The following is an 8,793-nucleotide window of genomic DNA, read 5'->3' as shown; positions in this document are numbered from 1 at the left end:
TTGTTCTCAAGTATCTTTTAAAAGATTTTCTTTTCTTTTAATAATGTTTATCTTTGAGAGAGAGAGAGAGAGACAGAGAGAGACAGAGAGAGAGAGAGAATGCCCAGGAAAGGGGCAGAGTGAGAAAGAGAGAGAGACAGAATTTGAAGCAGGTTCTAGGCTCTGAGCTGTCAGCACAGAGCTTGATGTGGGGCTCGACCTCACAAACCACGAGATCATGAATTGAGCTGAAATCAGACACTTAACTGACTAAACCACCCAGGCACCCCTTAAAGATTTTATTTTTAAGTAATGTCTATATCCAACATGGGCTCAAACTCTTGACTCCCAACTCAAGAGTCACATGCTCTACTGACTGAGCCACCCAGGCACCCCTTTTCTCAAGTATTTTCATGTTTATTTATTTTTGAGAGAGAGAGAGAGAGAGAGAGAGAGAGAGAGAGAGAGAGAGAGAGAGAGAGAAACAGAGCACAAGCAGAGGAGGGGCAAAGAGAGAGGGAGACACAAAATCCGAAGGAGGCTCCAGGCTCTGAGCTGTCAGCACGGAGCCTGATGTAGGGCTCAAACTCACAAACTGTGAGATCATGACCTGAGCTGAAGTCAGGCACTTAACCAACTAAGCCATCCAGGTGCCCCTTAAAAACACTAAGTATTTTAAAGAAAATATCAGGCATCTTATAATTTCATCCCTATAAAACTCAGCACACATCTTTAAAACCTATGGACATCTTCTTACATAAGTGCAGTGTCAATATCATAACCAACAGAAGTAAGGATAACTCCTTGGTATCATTTACTAGTGGTCCATATACAAGATTTCCTGATTGCCTCAATTCTCACCCCCAACACACACACACACACACACACACACACACACACACACACACACACTGTTGTGATCAGGAACCAAGTAAGGGCCATACATTTCATTTGCTCATTAGGTCCCTGACGTATCTTTTAATATAGAGTAGATCCTTCTCCTTAATCTTCTTCTCCTCTTTCCTTTTCTTACTTTTGGTTTATTATTTTTATTTATTTTTAAAATTTATTTATTTTGAGAGAGCATGCACGTGAGTGGGGGAGGGGCTGAAAGAGAGAGGGAGAGAGAATCCCAAGCAGGCTCAGTACTCAGCACAGAGCACAACGCGGGACTCAATCCCAGAACCGTGAGAGCATGACCTGAGCTGAAACCAAGAGTCAGATGCTTACCTGACTCGGCCGCCCAGGTGCCCCTCTTTTTCTTACTTTTAAATCCAAATGATGGGCTGAAAAAAATAAACGAGGCCAAGTATCTCATAGGACACTCCAGGATGTGCTTCCTGGTGGGATGATCTAACTTCGTTATGCTCCCCGTGTATCTCCTATAAACTGGAAATCTGACTTCTAGGATCGACTCAACTTAGGTTCAACTTTGGGGGCAAGAATACCTGACATGGGATGCGCGGATTTCTTAGTTAGAAGTCCAGGAGACACAGTGTGACTATCCTGCTCTAAGAGATGCTGGGCTTCCCTACGACCCGGTAATTACACTACTAGGTATTTATCCAGAGGACACAAACGTGCTGATTTGAAGGGGTAAATGCACCCCAGTGTTTATGGCAGCGCTATCAACAGTATCCAAATTATGGAAAGAGCCCAGATGTCCATCACCCAATAAATGGATAAAGAAGATGTGGTATGAATGTATATATTCTATTCTGTATGATACGTATATTTATGTACACATATGAACACATGTACATACATAGACACAATGGAATATTAGTCAGTGATCAAAAAGAATGAAATCTTGCCATCTGCACCACATGGATGGAACTAGAATGTATTATGCTAGTGAAATAAGTCAGTCAGAGAAAGACAAATATCGTGTGACTTCACTCATACGTGGAATTTGAGAAACAAAAGAGATGAACATCAGGGAAGGGAAGGAAAAATAAGATAAAAACAGAGAGGGAGGCAAGCTATAAGAGACTCCTTAAACATTTTTTTAGTGTTTATTATTTATTTTTGAGTGAGAGAGAGAGAGCAAGCAGGAGAGGGCAGAGAGGGGGAGACACAGAATCTGAGGCAGGTTCCAGGCTGTGGCCTGTCAGCCCAGCGCCTGATGCGGGGCTGGAACTTGTGAACTGTGAAATCATGACCTGAGCCAAAGTCAGAAACCTAACCAACTAAGCCACCGAGATGTGTGGGAAGCTGCAAAGATTCAGCTGCTTGGCCATTTACTAGCTGGTAATGTCACTCCCTGAGGGGAGTTACAAAAAGAGGCAGGGGAGAGCCACTCCCTGCCAGGAGAAGCCAGAAAAACAAAGATCAATCGCCTACCAGCAGGGTGGTATTGGCCCTTCGCTGCTGTGCTAAAAACTTTAGTTTCCTCCTTTACCCTAGCTTTGACCCTGTTTCCTAGCAACCAGCCTAGGTCAACTGCCTTGTTCTCCCGCCTAAAAACCTTTATAAGAGACAGTGTTTTCTGAATAAAGAGAAGAGGCTTGAAGAGGCTTGATCAGATACCGTGTGTTGTGTCCTTACTCTCCGTGCTCCCCCTTCCTGCCCTTTCTCTCCCTCTCTCAGGATCAAGAACCCGCGAGGATTTTCCGATCTGCTGGCTGGGGCAGGACACGACAGAGGTGCCCTGAGAAGAGGCTCTTAAACACAGAGAACAAAACTAAACATCAACCAACGGAACAGGAGCATATACTTGCAAATGACATGTCAGATAAAGGGCTAGTATCCAAAATCTATAAAGAACTTATCAAACCCAGCACCGAAAAACTGAATAATTCAGTGAAGAAATGGGCAAAAGATATGAATACACACTTCTCCAAAGAAGATATCCAGATGGCTAATAAACACATGAAAAAATGCTCAACATCACTCATCATCCGGGAAATACAGATCAAAACCACAATGAGATACCACCTCACGCCTGTCAGAATGGCTAACGTTAACAACTCAGGCAACAATAGATGTTGGTGAGGATGTGGAGAAAGAGGATCTCTTTTGCAACCACTCTGGAAAATAGTATGGAAGTTCCCCCAAAAGTTAAAAATAGAATTACCTTACAACCCAGCGATTGCACTACTAGGTATTTGCCCAAGGGATACAGGTGTGCTGTTTCGAAGAGGCACGTGCACCCCAATGTTTAAAGCAGCGCTATCAAAGTATGGAAAGAGCCCAAATGTCCACCGATGGATGAATGGATAAAGAAGATGTGGAATATACATACACTGGAGTATTAGTCGGCAACCAGAAAGAATGAAATCCTGCCATTTGCAACAATGTGGATGGAACTAGAGGGTATCATGCTAAGCGAAATTAGTCAGAGAAAGACAAATATCATATGACTTACTCATATGAGGAATTTAAGATACCAAACAGATGAACATGAGGGAAGGGAAGCAAAAATTATATAAAAAGAGGAAGTGGGACATAACGTAAGAGACTCTTAAATATGAAGAACAGAGGGTTGCTGGAGGAGTTGTGGGAGGGTAGATGGCCTACATGGTAAGAGGCATTGAGTAATCTACTCCTGAAATCATTGTCGCACTATATGCTAACTGGGGTATAGATTAAACAGTAAATAAATTAATTAAAAAATACAGAGAACAAATCGAGGGTGGCTGGAGGAGAGGTTGATGGGGGATGGGCTAAGTGGGGGACGGGCATTGAGGAGGGCACTTGTCGGGACGAGCACCGGCACGTACAGAGTGGTAAGTGATGCATCACTGGGCTCTACTCCTGAAGCCAATACTACACTGCATGTTAACTCTCTTGAATTTAAATAAATAAATAATTTTAAAAAAAGAAAATACAAATACTGAGCTTCCTTACACAGGGCCTGGTGGGCTTAACACAGGGCCATCTTGATCCTGTGAAACTTCCCATCAGCCATTTGTCTAATGGTTTTCTCCACCGATGGTCATTCAAGCAGGGCTCCGGCATCCTGGGCTGACATCAAAGTCTCTCCCAGGGCTGCTGCCTGTCACCCTGTGCTCTCCCTTGCCTCAGCGGCGTTGGTGGTGAGGAGCTGACAGCACTCAGCTCACAGCAGTGGGGCTGCTCCCGTCTGGAAGGGGAGTTTCCAGCTCCTTCTAACCTCCCCACAGACACCGCTTTAAATGTTCCAAGATGGTGGGCAGTGTCAACGGAGGGAGACTGTTTCAGCTTGGAATGTGTGCTCACAGTATTTACTAGAACAGTGGAAACTGGGAGAGGTCCCCGTGGCTGGCTGTTTACTGCATGTGCTTCTCGTGCCAAGAAAGTATTTCTGTGCGGAGCATCTTATAGCCACATTCTCACACGGTTAGGCGCCGTTTCCGTGCATCCCAGGGAGGACTTGGAGACTCAACACTTCCCTCTTCGACGCATCGTGGCCGCCCCCCTCTTCCATTTCCTTAACTGTAAAGGGACCAAAATTTCTGTTATTGTTTATTTTATGAAATTCCAGACTACCTTATGTCGATGTATCAATTTTATGGCATAGTGCCAATTCTCATCCTTAAAAATACATATATATATTATATATCTTCTATCTTCTATCTATGTTGTATGTATTATATATTATAGATATTATAGATTTTTTCCTCTAGAGGTTGCTCTGACCGTAAGTGACCTGCAAAGATAATTCCACAAGTTATGGAGGGTTCTAGAGGCACCCCACTTGCTCATGGTGGTTTTCATTAGTGGGTCGCTGTGCCTACTTCTGGAGGACAGAATTGGGGGTACAAAAGACGGTCAGGCCCAGAACAAAATACCAAGTAGAGGAAACATGTCTTGGTCATGAGCTTCAGCCCTGTCTTCCTCCCTCATCTCTTCCTTGGACATGAAATGCTTCTTAGCTGTTTTTACCACTGCCTTCAATTTTCTGCTCTTCACACCAAGGCAGAGGACTGGAATTTTTTTTTTTTTTTGGTCTTTCTTTCCATCTGCTTCTGCAGACATTGAAGCAGGGTAGTTTCCAACCAACCAATTGGGCACAGAAATAGTGTTCTCCCGATGAGTGGGTGATGAGTGCCTGGATGGGAGTGATACGTAGGAGGCTTGTCACCACAAGGAAAATACTATCTTGCAGAGCAGGAATCCATCCGCGAGCCGAGAGGCTGAGGAAGAAAAGCCCTTGTCATTTTATTAAAAAATTCTTTTCATTATTATGTTTATTTTTTTTTTGAGAGAGAGAGAGAGAGAGAGAGAGAGAGAGAGAGAGGGAGGGAGAGAGCGCAAGGGAAGGACAGAGAGAGAGAGGGAGACACAGAATCTGAAGCAGGCTCCAGGCTCTAAGCTGTCAGCACAGAGCAAGAGGTGGGGCTTGAACCCACGAACCATGAGATCATGACTTGAGCCAGAATTGGATGTTCAACCGACTGAGCCACCCAGGTGCCCCAACCCTTGTCATTTTAGATGGACTGAAGGAGAATGCCTCTAGGTCCAAGTGCATGATTTCCTCCATTCCTTTTTCCTTCCTCCCTCCCTCCCTCCCTCCCTTCCTTCCTTCCTTCCTCCCTTCCCTTTCCTTCCTCCTTCTTCTTTTTTCCCCCTGAGGTAAAACTGACAGTGAAATAAATTATGCCACTTGCAACAAGACAAATGGACAGTGAGGGTGTCGTGCTAAGTGAAATAAGTCAGACAGAGAAAGACAAATACCATATGATTTCACTTACATGTGGAATCTAAAATGCAAACACAACAAAACCGAGCTCACAGATGCAGAGAAGAGACTGGTAGTGGCCAGGAAGGAGGGGTGGGGGCACTGGGAGAAGGTGTCTGCTCAGTGTCTCCTCCTCCCCCTGCAAAGAGCCTCAACTTCTCATCTCCCCAGCCATGGCCTCAGCCTCGGACGGTGGCAGGAAAGAGGATGGTGGGATCATGCGGGGAGAAGACCCCGCTTCCAGTGTGTCAGGCCCCCAACGCTCAGCCTCCCGTCTAGGGTTCGTGTTAAAGGGCTGACCTCCCCCTTAAACCAGACTGTTGCTCAATGGGCCGTGGGAGGACCAGGCTGGAACGAAGCACCCTGAAAGGCCCACGTGGTCCCCTTTATGCCTGGGCTGAGGGCCACCAAGTCCTTGGAGACCTTTACTTGTTCTTTTTCCTCAGTAACAGCAGCTGTTCCTTGACACGGGACCCGAGGGGCCACTCTACCTTTGGGGGGTGGGGCTGGAGCACAGAAGCCCAAGACTCCGGAGACCGCGGTGGGAGCCCAGGGGCAGGCTGCAGGCAGCGAGCGCTGTTTCCTCCCCCCCCCCCCTGCCGGCCTGCTCCGCTGGGTGGGGGTCCACGGGCTCTGTGCTCTGGAGAAGCAGAGAGCCTGGCCCACTCACAGTCCGTGATGTCGTCATCGCTCCATCTGGACTATTTTTGCCCTTGCCTGCTGCATAAAAGACACAAATCTCGTCCAAAGAGAACCAACAAATGCAGCCAGGGCAACCTCCCCAGACATCCCCGAAACTAAGCATCACCCATGAGATCCGGGGGAGCCCCTCCTTCTATTCTGTGACTTCCTTGGGACAGGAAGTTTTCAAATGTTTATTTAATTTTGAGAGAGAGAGTGCACAAGCAGGGGAGGGACAGAGAGAGAGGGAGACAGAGAAGCCACAGTAGGCACCATGCTGTCAGCACAGAGCCCCATGTGGGGCTTGAGCCCACGAACCATGAGATCATGACCTGAGCCAAAGTCGGACGCTCAACCATGGAGACACCCAGGCGCCCCACCATTTGAAATACTTAAGTGCGTTAACTACATTCACCTTGTGGGCGACCATCACCGTGCCAAGGAGCTTTGTGGAGCCTGAATTTGGAGATGTGAGGGCGTCTCACACGGAGCCCGCAGCCTGCAGATGAAGGGCACACTGAGCTGGCAGGGCAGCGGGTTAGCCCGCCAGGGCCCACCTCACCGGACGGAGGAAATGGGTTTGTTGCTATGGCAAAGGTGAACCGCCTTTTAAAAAGCCTATGAATCGTTACATGAAATGTCAAGCTGTTTCCAGTTGACCAAAACTTCCTCTGTGTGCCCTGCCACCTGAAAGGAAAGCAAAGGCCACAGCATTTGTACAGCTGCTCTGATAGAAAGCGTTATGCACAGTCTGCTTTTAAGCAGTGGCTTTCAAGCTGGACTTGCAAGTTCCTGGGCAGGTGCAGGGCTGGGGCGCAGGCCCCGAGCAGAGAGAGGGCCTCTGGACAAGCGTCATAGAGTCATCCGTGTCTGAGATGGGGGGACTGCTTGACTCCTAAAATGCTTGATTTGGGGGGCCTGGGTGTCTCAGGAAGCTGAGCGTCTGACTCTTGATCTCAGTTCAGGTCATGATCTCACAGTTCATGAGTTTGAGCCCCGCGTCTGGCTCCGCACTGACAGTGTAGAGCCTGCTTGGGATCTATTCTCTCCCCCTCTCTCTGCCCCTGCCCCTCCCGTGCTCTCTTTCTCTCTCAAAAATAAAAAATTTAAAAATGTTTGATCTTAATGTTCTCTTAAAGAAAGACTATAGGGGCGCGTGGGTGGCTCAGTCTGTTAAGCACCTGGCTTTGGCTCAGGTCACGATCTCACTGTCTGTGGGTTCGAGCCCCGCGTCAGGCTCTGTGCTGACCGCTCAGAGCCTGGAGCCTGTTTCAGATTCTGTGTCTCTCTCTCTCTCTCTCTCAAAAATAAAAAACAAAAAAATAAATTGATAGACTATATACACATACATACATATGCACATATATATATATATGTGTGTGTGTCTACACACACACACACACACACACACACACACACACACATCTCCATCCCCTAAGGTAGTCCTAGACTGGTGTAATATCCAACCTGTAAAAAGTAAAACTTCCCCTAGACTTCATGCTGCTCCCACCATGGATGGGGACATGGCGGTGAGGGAAACTACTGAAAGGCTGTTACTATATAGAAGAGAGAAGGGTGCATTTTGTGTTGTTCCAAAAGCCAAACTAAGGAAGGAAAGTCACAAGGGGGTCATTTTATCTTAGTATAAACAAAATTTTAAAAATGTGTTTTCTTGTGGCAAAATATACATGAAATGAAATTTACCATTTTAGCCACTTAATTTAAAAAAATTTTTTAAATGTTCATTTATTTTTGAGGGAGACAAAGAGCAAGTGAGGGAGGGGCAAGGAGAGAGAGAGAAAGGAGACATGGAATGCAAAGCAGGCTCCAGGCTCTGAGCTGTCAGCACAGAGTCTGACGTGGGGCTCAAACTCACCAACTGCGAGATCATGACCTGAGCCGAAGTCAGACGCTTAACCAACTGAGCCACCCAGGCGCCCCCATTTTAACCACTTAAAAAATTTTTTTAATGTTTATTTATTTTTTGGGAAGAGAGCACTAGCAAGGGAGAGGCAGAGAGAGGGAGACAGAGGATCTTACACAGGCTCTATGCTGTCAGTGCAAAGGCCAAAGTGGGGCTTGAACCCCCGAATTGTGAGATCATGACCTCATTTGAAGTCGGACGCTCGACTGAGCCACCCAGGTGCCCCACCATTTTATCCCCTTTTAAGTGCATTAACTGCACTCACCTGTGGGCAACCATCACCACCATCCATCTCCAGAGCGTTCTCATCTTCCCAAACTGTCCGTCAGTCCTCACGAGACGCTACCTCCCCGTTTCCTTCCCCGTGTCCCCTGGCAACCACCACTGTACTTCCTGACTCTGAGAATGTGATTGCTCTGCCACCGTGTACAAGCGGAGTCATCCAGCATATGACCTTCTGTGTCTGGCTTCCTTCACTTAGGAACATCACAGATGATGACACTTTGTGCCCATGGCGTAGCATGAGTCAGGGTTTCTTTCCTTTTTA

The 8,793-nt window shown here is 46.8% G+C and overlaps 1 long non-coding RNA gene across 1 annotated transcript; it reads right to left on the bottom strand.

Annotated features, from left to right (window-relative positions):
* Window positions 1-4,155: 4,155 nt before the first annotated feature.
* Window positions 4,156-8,772, bottom strand: LOC115293886. The gene is made up of 2 exons (XR_003909652.1): window positions 8,512-8,772; window positions 4,156-4,395 (listed from the first exon to the last, which is right to left on the bottom strand). It is a non-coding gene; the product is annotated as an uncharacterized LOC115293886 (long non-coding RNA).
* Between the last annotated feature and the right edge of the window lie 21 nt (window positions 8,773-8,793).

This window comes from Suricata suricatta, chromosome 6 (genome assembly GCF_006229205.1).
Source record: "Suricata suricatta isolate VVHF042 chromosome 6, meerkat_22Aug2017_6uvM2_HiC, whole genome shotgun sequence".
NCBI classification, from domain to species: domain Eukaryota; kingdom Metazoa; phylum Chordata; class Mammalia; order Carnivora; family Herpestidae; genus Suricata; species Suricata suricatta.
This window is presented reverse-complemented; position numbering and strand designations above follow the sequence as displayed.